Source organism: Mizuhopecten yessoensis, unplaced genomic scaffold, assembly GCF_002113885.1.
Source record: "Mizuhopecten yessoensis strain PY_sf001 unplaced genomic scaffold, ASM211388v2 scaffold3023, whole genome shotgun sequence".
In the NCBI taxonomy this organism is placed as follows: Eukaryota; Metazoa; Mollusca; class Bivalvia; order Pectinida; family Pectinidae; genus Mizuhopecten; species Mizuhopecten yessoensis.
In genome coordinates this window covers 36,517-48,697 of record NW_018404837.1, presented here as the reverse complement: position 1 = coordinate 48,697, position 12,181 = coordinate 36,517, and the positions used below count along the sequence as shown (strand labels likewise).

Genomic DNA, 12,181 nt, shown 5'->3' with positions numbered 1-12,181 from the left:
ACCCAATACCACCCAATACTACCCAATACCACCCAGTTATGGACAAAATACTTCTTTATTACTGTGAAATATTACATTTCTTGAAGTTATTTACTTCTATATGTCACATCCTACTTGGAAATATGCGATTTGGTGCAGAAAACATCAACGAAATGGCGTGACTAGGGGTTCGACGATTTAAAGGAATGGGCAGGAACAGGCAGAAATCTATTTTAAAATTATTATATATACATTAATGAATATATATGAAAACACAGTCACGACAGGATATTTGGATAAGCACCGAATCCGTTTCGAGAGAGCCGGCAAAGGAAAAGCTAAATTCTAGTTACGAAAAGCGAGTTTATCATAATACTTGTCCAGCGACTGAAAGTCTAACAATTTACACAAAAAATAGTGTATTTGATGTTTTTTAACTGTTTTGTGTATCGCTTTTATTACCTAAATGTTACTAAAAATAGTTAACGATTGTCCACAGTGACCTGATTAGATTTGAGCTAGGTACACTATAGCAGTAACTAAGCAATTACTTTCCCTTTAATTCAAACTATTTACGGGGAAATATTTTTCTTAAATTAGGGAGCTATTTTTAACCGTGCAGGCCACCTCGGTTTCTTATAAATAATTGCATTGTGTATATTTATTTATCGCTCCGACTTCGCTTTATTTAAGATGTCGAGGCGCATGTACCCTCATACAGGGAAGATATCTCAATTTATCAAAGGGGAGAGGGCGTTTTTCCTGTTTGGTCGGGAATTATTGTCATTATTTATTTAATTGTTAATATCTAAAACATAAACAGAAAATGATTAAACAAAAGTTGTAAGATGTTCATTTCACAAGCTAAATTGGAGTTATCTCCCCTGCACTGTTTAATTGGATTGTTATGACAGAATATATGTAATGTTTGTAAATAAGTTTGGAAAGGACTTAAATAGGCCTAGCCTGATGTCCAATCCAATTGACATATAGAAAGTCAATAAAATCTGATGAAATGAAAAAAAAAAATGAAAAATGAAATGAAATTATTGTCAAATAATATTTCAATTATTAATAGAACTTATTGTTTAAAATAAGATAAAGAACATGTTGCGTGATTTTGAAATTATTTGTAATATGTCTTTATCGGCAGGTATCTTCCCAACTGCTTGGAAAAAAGCCAAAGTCATGCCACTGATTTAAAAAGCTGACAGACATTCTCCTTCTACACATAGGCCAATTTCACTTGTATCTACTGTTGGAAAAGGTATTGAGCGAGTAATCTTCAAACACCTACGTAATTATTTCTTAGAAAACTCATTGTTTTATAAGTACCAGTCTGGTTTTATGCATGCTCATTCTACTGTATATCAGCTCATTGAAATTTATCACAACATTTGTATTGCTCTTGAAGAAATAAAACACGTATGTATGGTGTTTTGTGATATCTCCAAGGCTTTTGATCGGGTTTGACAGAATGGTTTGATGGTTAAGTTACAATCTTACGGAATTGTTGGTGAATTATATACCTGGTAAGAAAATTATTTATTTCATAGGCAACAGAAAGTTTTCTTAAATAATTCTTATTCCCAATTAGGATTGAACGAAGCAGGGGTTCCTCAATGTTCAATTCTTGGACCACTTTTGTTTTTGATATACATTAATGCTATTGCCGATGTCTTTGAATCAGCTGCTCGTCGTTTTGCAGATGATACTTCTTTATTACAGTCTTCTTCATCTTGTCATGAAATCCAAACAGTATTAAATAGGGATCTTGAGTCTTTAAACGTATGGTCTAAAACTTGGTTGGTAACATTTAAATTAGATTTGAAATTTGATGGAAAAGACTTAAATTTTACAGACCATCATAAACATCAGGGAGTATTTTTTTTTATTCAAGCGCAAAGTGGGGGGATCATATTAATGCCATTTATAGTTCAGTTATGAAGAAAATTAACGTCTTAAGGAGATTGAAATATTTGCTAAATAGGAATAGTCTTTTAAGAATTTATAAATCATTCATTTTACCAGTTTTAGAATATGCTTGTGAACTATGGGATGGTTGTACTAAATTTGAATCAGAAAAATTAGAGAAATCCCAAAGAGAAGCTGCTCGAATTATATCCGGTCTTCCTTCATATGCCCGTATCGAAGAATACATTTTGAAACAGGTTTAGAAACTCTTTCTAATCGTCGAAAACGTAGAAAACTCCGACGTTTATACAAAATGCAAAACAACTTAACTCCAGATTATTTAAACGATCTCCTGCCACCTACTATTGCAGAAAATAACAGGTACACCCTTAGAAATAACAGTGATTATAGAGGTCCTCTAGTTCGGCTTTCTCTTACCAATCTTTCCTTTATACCCTCCACTCTTTGTAACTGGAACTCCATAGATCTATTAGTACGATCTTTTAAATTGCTCTTCAAAGATACACTTTTAATTTAAAAGTATCTCTTTACCTAATGAGATTATACGCTTCTATGATTTTTAAGATATCCGTTTTATGTCTGGATATATCTCTATTTCTTTTAGAGATAACTCTACAAATTAAAGATATGTTCATTATATCAAAAGATTGAGTTAGAGATAGATAGCCCAGCTTCATTTAATTATGTATCATATACTTTTACAACCCATCTTTGGCTATTAAATGTTGGCCTGCCCTGTACGCTTGTACAAATGACGAAACAGTGGTTTGACCAGCATTTTAAGTTGCAGTTTTGACAAAACGGTAGATGGCTGATGAATGGCAGCAGTCTCATTGGGAACCATGTACCACTGCAGGCAAAACACTGCATACAGTAATAACCTCCCCTTAATTTTGTTTTGTATAAAACTAGCGCAAACAGCCAACGGTACTACAGTGTACCGTTAACAGTATAGCTCCGTTGGTACATGTACAGTTTAAGAAAGACAGTATATTTTCAGACGTCCAGGATGTGAATCCCGGTTTTACTCATTTCATTGTTATATCAGGTTACTGATATTGAATTTTTATTCGTATTTCATCATTCTATTTTTGTTATAAGAATTCCGAAAGGTTATTTTCATAATTGATTTACAAAGTTAATTTAGTCATACCAGAAATATTCCCGATGATTATATACAGCGAAGTGTTCTGCAGTGGAACTGGGGTCCATATAATCAAAAATATCACTCAAAGCATAGTAAGCTAAGAAATATTTATTCAAACTTCTAAAAAATAGACATTTAGACAATGTAACATGAAATTTGGTAACAAATATAGATTGTTTACAAATATGTTTTATACATACAATAGCACATAAAGATTTATTAAACAAGAAGCCCATGGGCCTTAACGGTCACCTGAGTTGTATTACAACTGTTATTTGTTGCTGTGATGTTACAGAAACAAATATTGTAATTAATCAAAATATGGCTATCAGACAGCGGATTTCCTGACAAAATTATGTTATTTAATTATGTTACTGATAACCAAATAATAAAATACCCCCTACCCCCTACCCATGCAGGAATGGGTGACCGGAAGTGGAGTGAAACTCACAGTTTTGCTGAAATTTAAGCAAGTGTGACCCTTTTTGGCACCGCCCCTCAGACCCCCGGAGTGAGCAGGATCTCGATTATACTACCATCGAACATGATGAAAATTCTAACCAAGTCTGATTTTTCCCCACTGAAAAAAAGCAAAATATACAAAACAAATATTTCCTTATATAAATTGTCAACTCTTTACCCCCTTCCCCAGAGGAGGAGGGAGGGGACTAGTTTTGATAGAAACTAGAGACCTTTCCATCCAAGAACAAAAACATATATTTTATTCCAGATAATCTGAGTCTGAAGAAGGATTTGTTGAAATTTCAGACAATTTGACCCCTTTTGTTCCTGCCTCTCGGACCCCTTGGGGATTAGATAACATAGAATATGTCAAAAATATGAATTATTTACCGGGGTTGTATATTCAAAATTTGATAGGAACTAGAGACCTTTCCATTCATCCATCCATGCAGAAGTTTTGATTCTCGCAAAGCTGGGTCTAGAAAGGAAGACTATTAAAATTTAAGACAATCGGACCTCTTTGGGCTCCGCCTTCGGGTAACTTAGAGACGAATCTGGGTCTTTAACTTTATAAAATCATACTGCATTCACAGGATTATTCCTCCAAACACTGTTTGAATTCTTTCCCACTAAACATAAGCACAATATACCAAAAAGTGTCTAGAACAGTATAAACTATACAATTTACACTCTGAATTTTGATAAAAAGCCTTCAGACTTTTTCTCTCATGAAGAGGATTGGATTTCGGCAAATTTGGGTCTGAAGAAGAAAACTGTTGCCGGTTTGACCTTTTTGGACCCAATCCTCAGACCCTAGAGGTGAATCAGGGTCTGGCTTTTTATACCATCAAACTGCAATCACAGACCCTATGGGTGAATCAGGTTCTGGTTTTTCATACCATCAAACTGCAATCCTCAGACACTACCGGTGAATCAGGGTCTGGTTTTTAATACCATCAAACTGCAATCACATGTTGATAATTCCAACCAAGTTTGAATTCTTACCCACTGAAAAATGGGCAAAATATTCCCAAGATAGTTATTTCTCTAAATAACTATATATATATTAAAGATTACCCCCTCCCAAAGGGTAATAGGTAATCCGGGGATAATAAAATTCAGTTTTGAAAAGATAAACGCCTTTTGCCCTTCCATCCATGAAAAGTGTATGATTCCAGTAAAACTGTGTCTGAAGAAGAAGTTTGTTTTAATTTCTCCAATTTGGCTCAATTTAGGCCCACCCCTCAATCCCTTTGATGTTTATAATATCAAACTCCAATCACACGATGATCAATCCAACCAACTAATAATTTGCATAAGGCATCCAAATACCTATCGATCTATGGACAAAAACATGTATTTTATTCCAGATAATCTGAGTCTGAAGAAGGATTTGTTGAAATTTTAGCCAATTTGACCCCTTTTGTTCCTACCTCTCGGACCCCTTGGGGATTAGATCACAGAGAATATGTCAAAAACGTGAATTGTTTACGGACGGACGACGACGACACGAGACACCGGACAAAAGACGATCGCAATAGTATAGTTCTATGGTGACCTAAATAGGCTTAATCGAATACAGACAAGTCTCGAAAATCAGCAATGGTTTGCTGTAGGTAAACGCTTATAGAAAACAAAATGGCAGCATCTTGCACATGTTCAAGGAAGGGGGGGGGGGTTATACATTTTGATTTGTGTTTAACAGCCGAAGTCGCACGGCGATGGTTCATAATTTCGTAAAAACAACACAATATCCAATTGGGTTTATTATAAGCAACAAGTATTTGTAGTCACACCTGTTTTTCGTAGAATGACTTTTCACTAGGTAAAACTGTGGTAGTAAAATCAGTTTACCACTGTTAAAAATACAATAAGTAGCCACCAAACAGCCGGTCAAAGTGTGTGTTGACAGAAAGTTTACATTTACGTGATGCCGAATCATCTTAAATAGAAGTTTTCTAACAGCCGGTCTAGGTACGGAGGTCTACCAGACAATGCCATGCTGCCGACGTGACTTGGTATCAACAACATGGCCTCAATCAGGCTTAGTTCACGGCCAAATCGCCAAAGGTTGTTTGGTAAATGGTTTGGATCAACACATCAAGGATTGTTATCATTTTAACATCGTCTACTGCCGTATATACCATACATGGAAGGTTACAGAAATTGATATGATATATGTATTAGGTCCTGATTATTACTTGATAAACGTGATTCAATATTAAGCTGTTTCTACGATATTTCTTATCGTTGATACCTCGCGATAAAACCATACCGATCACAAAACTGTATTGGCGACAGTGCAATATTACTAATCTATAATAGCCAGGATTCGAACTAGTCATTCGGAAGACGTTTAATGTAGTTCATTAAGAAAACGTCGAAGAATTGCATAGCGTAGAAGTAGTTATTTTGGTACAAAACACCTATTTGAGCATTAGTTCAAGAAATTAATGAAACAGCAAAAAATGTCGAAGCGTCATCCAAACTGTGATTCTAATACAAAATCGAGAAGGGAAAAGTATTTAACCACCTTTTATGCACTCTCAAACAGCTGTATATTTGTACCTCAGAACTGCCAGAAGTAGAGCACTGATAGGTCAGCAATATCCCGCCATGTGCATGACCGTAGCCATCCTAGTGTTTTGGTTTCTGAGATAAGGACTTTAACCGCGATAGTCTATTTTTAGTAATAGTGACCTTGACTATTATAAAAAAAAATCCTCATATATATATCATGTACATATCTTTGGAAACAGTGACCTTGATATTGACCTAAGAACCCTCTGAAACCCCTTTTGAACATCTGCATACCACAATGCACAACGCCTTTAAGTAACAGTGACCTTGACCTTAGGGGGGAGACCTTCTGCAGCGCTAGTTCGAATCGCGTCTATTCAAGATATCCTAATATGCACGCACATTCAAAAACAAGTATACACCAAAGCAGTTATGTGTTCTTATAGTTTCCTGGTTACTAATCCATTGCTTATTCTCGAGACTGTATGGTACATGTATCTTATACAAAGGAACCATATAAGCTATCAATGTAAATTGTTAATCCGGGCAACTGGGCCAAGATCAAATTGTCAATAATATTTTATTGCCGATGAATGTAGTTGATTATTAGAAATACTGCAACTCCAATTTTCTGTATCTAATCAAGTCAGATTTAAACAGACACTTTTGGGAGCGTGACACAGATTTTCATCCCACGGTACGTATACTCAGGAAAAAAGAAGGGTGGGCACTCCATTAAGCTATTTAATGCAAGTGTATAATAGTCTTTATTTATATACTTGATGACAAAGTTGAGTCAACAACTCGTCTTACATTTGGTCAAGTAGTTATATAATATACAATAATTCACCAAAAGGTTTTTCATTTTTCAATTTAATAATATGTTGTTCGGTGAAGTGTTGGTTAATTAATTTCTTATTAAAAACATTGCCGTGCTGAGTTGATTTTATTTCATGTTTAGGGAAGGTTAGTCGAGGTTCATAAGTCGCCTGTATAATACCACGTATGATCACCGTTTTCGCCGAAAAAAATATAATAATTTAGAATTGAACTTAAAAACTGACGGATAAGGTTAGGAGGGATAATGTTTTATTCATCGGTCAAAGCTTTATCTCCTGCAAGATAAACCGCTGATTTTGACGTTTCCGAACGTATTGCCAAAGACTTTCCAAATGTGGACTATGGACGATATGTCGGGTGATTTAGATGAAAAACCCAAAACCATAACATTGTTTTGTTTTAAAACAGTTACCTTGACGCGACTCGTATGCAGTGGGGAATTATCGTGTTATACACTTTCAAGTGGTTTCAGAAGGTTTCGGCAGATCCAGGACGACTAAGCAGTTTCTGTGATTTTGCAGATGAATTAGCCGTTTCAGGAGGTGTTCCCGAGAAGCAGACGTTACACGGTGTCTTCCGCTTCGTGAACATTCATACCTCGACCAAGTTCGGTTAAAACGATTTGACAAAAGGTTTACGCTCTTTAAACTGCAACCAAATTGTTGTGCAATTTGACGACCAGCACTTTCCCTCTGACCTCGTGACAGCCAAGGAATGTAAAAATACGTTTTTGTGTTCATTGTTTTTAAAGTTTTCAATCGTAGTAGGTTGACAGAGGAATTGCATTTACGTTTTATACTGGGCACTTGCGTTATTCACGAATTATTTACAAAAACACACGAGGAACTCTTTGGTCACACAGACATTTACAGCTGAATGATTTCAATGAATAGGATATCACTTGGTCTAGGTATTTCATTCCCGAATGTTCTACTTTAACCGATATGGAGGTTGTCCCCAAGGGAGTGGTGTGTTAACCTTTCTTTTTTGCTGAGCATATATGTCGTGTATTACATTATATAGATTGACCGGGAGATGAGGATCTATGTTATGAAAGCGGAATTTTATATTTTCATTATAATTAAAATCGAAAAAAACACTGTTCATGACATTGGACTCAAAATTATCACTCTTATTATAACATACATAGAAAATCAACGATGTCTGTACAAATTAAGAAAAAAGATATATTAAAAAAATATATATAAAAAAAAAATGAAACATGAATCAATCTTAACACAACTGAACCATGGGGCTCCATTGATGATTGTGATTTAATTTCACACAGTGGCTCTTCTTGGTGATGACGTCACTTCAAGCCGCGGCTCTTCTTGTTGATGACGTCACTTCAAGCCGCGGATCTTCTTGGTGATGACGTCACTTCAAACCGCGGCTCTTCTTGGTGATGACGTCATTTCAAGCCGCGGTTCTACTTGGTGATGACATCACTTTAAGCAGCTGGTTCTAATTTTGATGTTTCACTCACTTCCTGTTTAAAACCATATAAAAAACCAAGTTCAGCTCATTGATAAATAATTAATTGATTGAAGGAAAACGACAAAAAATCTTAATTCTGATAAATCGATTTGGACAAAAGCCTTTATACTGAATAATTGTTGAAAATTACAAAATCAAACAAAGAATGAGTACTGTAGCCCATACGAGATATGTAAAGTTTTTGTTACGGTAGGGTAAACATTGAGTGGGAATCATTTTATTGATACGTTTTAGTGTAGGACTATAAGGAAGGAGGCTATATCAGTGAAGTTAACACCGATCATTCACTGATGGAGAAAGATATTAAACGAACTCTTCTATTCAACTTATTGACGAGGATTTTCAGTTCAATAAGAGATAAAATATTTACACTGAAACCTGTATTCAGAGACCGTCTTCAAGCATATCATTAAGTGGTGTCTTTTTGCATGTAATCTCTTAGTACAGAGGCAGTGAACAAGACAGGATTATAAGGAGTTTAAAACGTGGTCTCTAAACACAGGTTTTCTATTTATACAGGTGACCTCTAGGACTGGTTTGATTCTATCCCCTTGTTAAATTTGATCGAATAAATATTTGAAAAATATCGTTAATTTGCAAACGACTCAAGAGGCGCCAATGCTTTTAAAAACACGTGCTTCTCCAGATATACAAGTACTTACAGTGAACGTTAATTACGTAAAGCTTATAATTTAATTTGTCTGTTTCGTCTGCATGGCAGCATGAAGGTGATTGTTTCTCTAAAACTCAACGTGACGTCATACGGAGCCCCAGGAAATGTATCGTTCTAATGTTGCTCCGTCTTCCATGTAACCAAGACGTCTATCTGACAAAGGAAATTGAAATATAAAGATTGCACCAACACGCTATTGTGTTATTTAGTTATTAATAACACACTTTATGGACTACTTGGCTCTCTCGTCGAGCCGTGCACTTCATTCGGAAATGATTCGAGTCTTTCCCGTCTTGTCGGAAAGATCGGTTACCAAGCGCCCTAAAATAATCGAGGAAAACAAGAAATGTTTACCCTTTTTTTACCGATTTGTTTACTATTTCGTTTATATTTGGTGCAGCATATCACTCATGGTAACGCATATGTGCTGAGTTGCATATTTAACCCACAACAGTATTCGTACTAAGGACATTCACTTCCGTTAGGGGATTTTTTTCTTTTTTCTTTTGTGCAGGTTATACGGTAATTCCTCAAGTTTAGCACGTGTAGTTTAAATAGATGGCAACGCCCTGTAAAACGAATGTTCTTGTGCTCAATTGGAGTTATCATCTCATAAGTTTTCAACTGTAATCAAAGTAAATAACTATGTCTTATTGACATCTGGATACTCGATTGATGTGGTAAACACTAACATTGGTATAACGACATAGGACTGAGTAATCGTACGTACCTTGCACCCGAACCGTTGTCCGGATTGTTTCCCATTTTCAACGTCAGATCCATCCAGTTGTGTACTTTCCCATTGGTAAGAATAAAACCAATCTCGGAATTTGTCACAAGACATCAACAAATTGATATCTCACAACATCAATATCACAACAACAGTATAATATAAAAAAATATCAATAATGATTAAAACATGTCCATGGGCCTGCATCGTTGACCTGTTAATTTGAAAACACAAATTTGGGATCATGGTGGCAAATTAAGATTTCTATTAACTTCAGAATTTCAACAATAACGCTTGGTCTAATAAGGTTTATTTGTTTGATTTTTACACAGTTTTAACTCTTTTCGCCATAAACATGTGCGAACATAGTTTATAGTGTCCTTTTACATCAGCAAGCTATTTATGCGATATACCATTCCTCTACTACCACTGAGTTATAGGATGGTAGACTTTATTTCTAATATTTGAGACATTTTACCCGTGAATTTCTTTACTTTGATATTATGCGTTGTCAAAAGTCGTTTATTAGGGCCATGCTTTTTGCTGTTGACTTCAGCAGGTTACACGGTAATTTAAAGACTGCAGGTGCTAAGGTTTTTTAGGAGAAGTGTTTTTTGCGACACTTTGATCTCTTTGACATATAATGTAAGTCAAGCTCATCATCAGCATAATGCTTACCGATATGTATGATAATACATTGCTGAGAAGAATTATTTCAAAGTAGTGACGAAAGAGCAAACGACGGACAGATGGCAGACGGGTAATCGACACAGGGGACGATGGACTCCGCCTCATGGCATAAGCTCACGGGCACTTTATGCCATATTAGCTAAACATAAGAATTTCCCATGTTTCAAAATAAACAATATAACTATATGAAAGTACACATAGGAAAATCATCATAACATCAGTATCTATATACATCAAAATATCAGTATAATGTAAAAAATATATATATTTATATAATAACAATGGAGTTTTTACTTCATATATAGAACATTTCTGATACATAGATGGAATAGAAACATTGTCTCACAATGACACTGGTGGTATATGATGCGTACCATAATAACAACAATGGGCCGAGGGACATTTAGAGCTCACCTGGAATTTTCTACACAATATAAAAACCCGTGGAATATCATTCACGTTTATCAAAAATGTAAAAGACATATAAGCTTTAACAATAACGGAATCCGTAAAGGCACGCAAGACAACACTAACTTGAATGTGTTTGTATTCCATACCCCACATTTAAGTACATTGTACATGGTTATAGTGTAGGGATCTCAACTGTTTCAATGTTAGATCCAGGTAGAACTTCCAAAGGTGTAGGAAGTATCCAGGAATGGGGTCATATCTCCAAAGCAAAGCATAGGTAAATATTTGGTTATAGAATGGTAACCTCAACTATTTCCATGTTATGATACAGGGAGTTAATACCATTGGGGAGGGCTCACTCCCTGGTCCCAAACCCGTTATCGTAGATACATTCATCTTTTCATGTCCACGCTCTGTGTTAGAAGCCAAATAGAGGAGATCGCAGTCATTCTAAAGTAGTATATCTTTACACTCCTAATTCTACGTACGAAGCCCATCTCTGACCCTAGGGACCTCACCACCTTCACCATACAAAACAGTATTAGTTTGCCTTAGAAATATTTAACAGTTGTTCATAAGGAGTAGACATTTGAAATGAAAATGCCTATAATTTACATTTAAGGTCCCACCCATATTGTCAGAGGGGATATGCAATCTTCATTTATTGACATGATCGCCTTGCTTCGGTAAATGTGCAAAAGTGGATGTGAAGAAGCCAATGACAAGAATATTGTTTTAAAAATATTTTGTACATAACTTTAAGGTTCATTATATCCTTCCATACAAAACCTGTATTTGTTTACACATATCACTGAGGCTTATAGAAGTCAGTCGGAAAATATGGTTTTTGACTGCGAACATGTTAAAGGTATTTGTATAAAGTTGATTTATCAGAAGTGTTTTGGGGTTTGTAGTTCGAACAATTTTCTCATCGCTCCACATGCATGACATCGCAAGTCCACCTGCAGTGGCCTCACGCTTTTTTTTCAAAGGCTCGCGATGAAAGAATTGTCCTCACGACAAACCCTGAAACATAGTGTCATAATTTGTATTTCGTTCAGGATTAGTAGGCTTTAGAAGATATACTAATCTTATTCTGTTCTATTATGGGCCTACATTATGCCATGTTCCTCAGGCCCCAGATGTCAAACAAACAACTCCGCACACTTCGATCAAGGCTTAAATTCCCAAAATAGGTCGAAATTGTATCATTTACTCTGGAGAAGTAGGTTTCTAAGGAAACAATGACGCATGACCGACGAAAGACAACTGCTGCGCCATTTCATAAGTTCATCAG

The 12,181-nt window shown here is 35.6% G+C and overlaps 1 long non-coding RNA gene across 1 annotated transcript; it reads right to left on the bottom strand.

Moving 5' to 3' along the window:
• Positions 1 to 7,913: 7,913 nt before the first annotated feature.
• Positions 7,914 to 10,682, bottom strand: LOC110446841. Its single transcript, XR_002462509.1, has 3 exons — positions 9,784 to 10,682; positions 9,043 to 9,206; positions 7,914 to 8,372 (listed from the first exon to the last, which is right to left on the bottom strand). It is a non-coding gene; the product is annotated as an uncharacterized LOC110446841 (long non-coding RNA).
• Between the last annotated feature and the right edge of the window lie 1,499 nt (positions 10,683 to 12,181).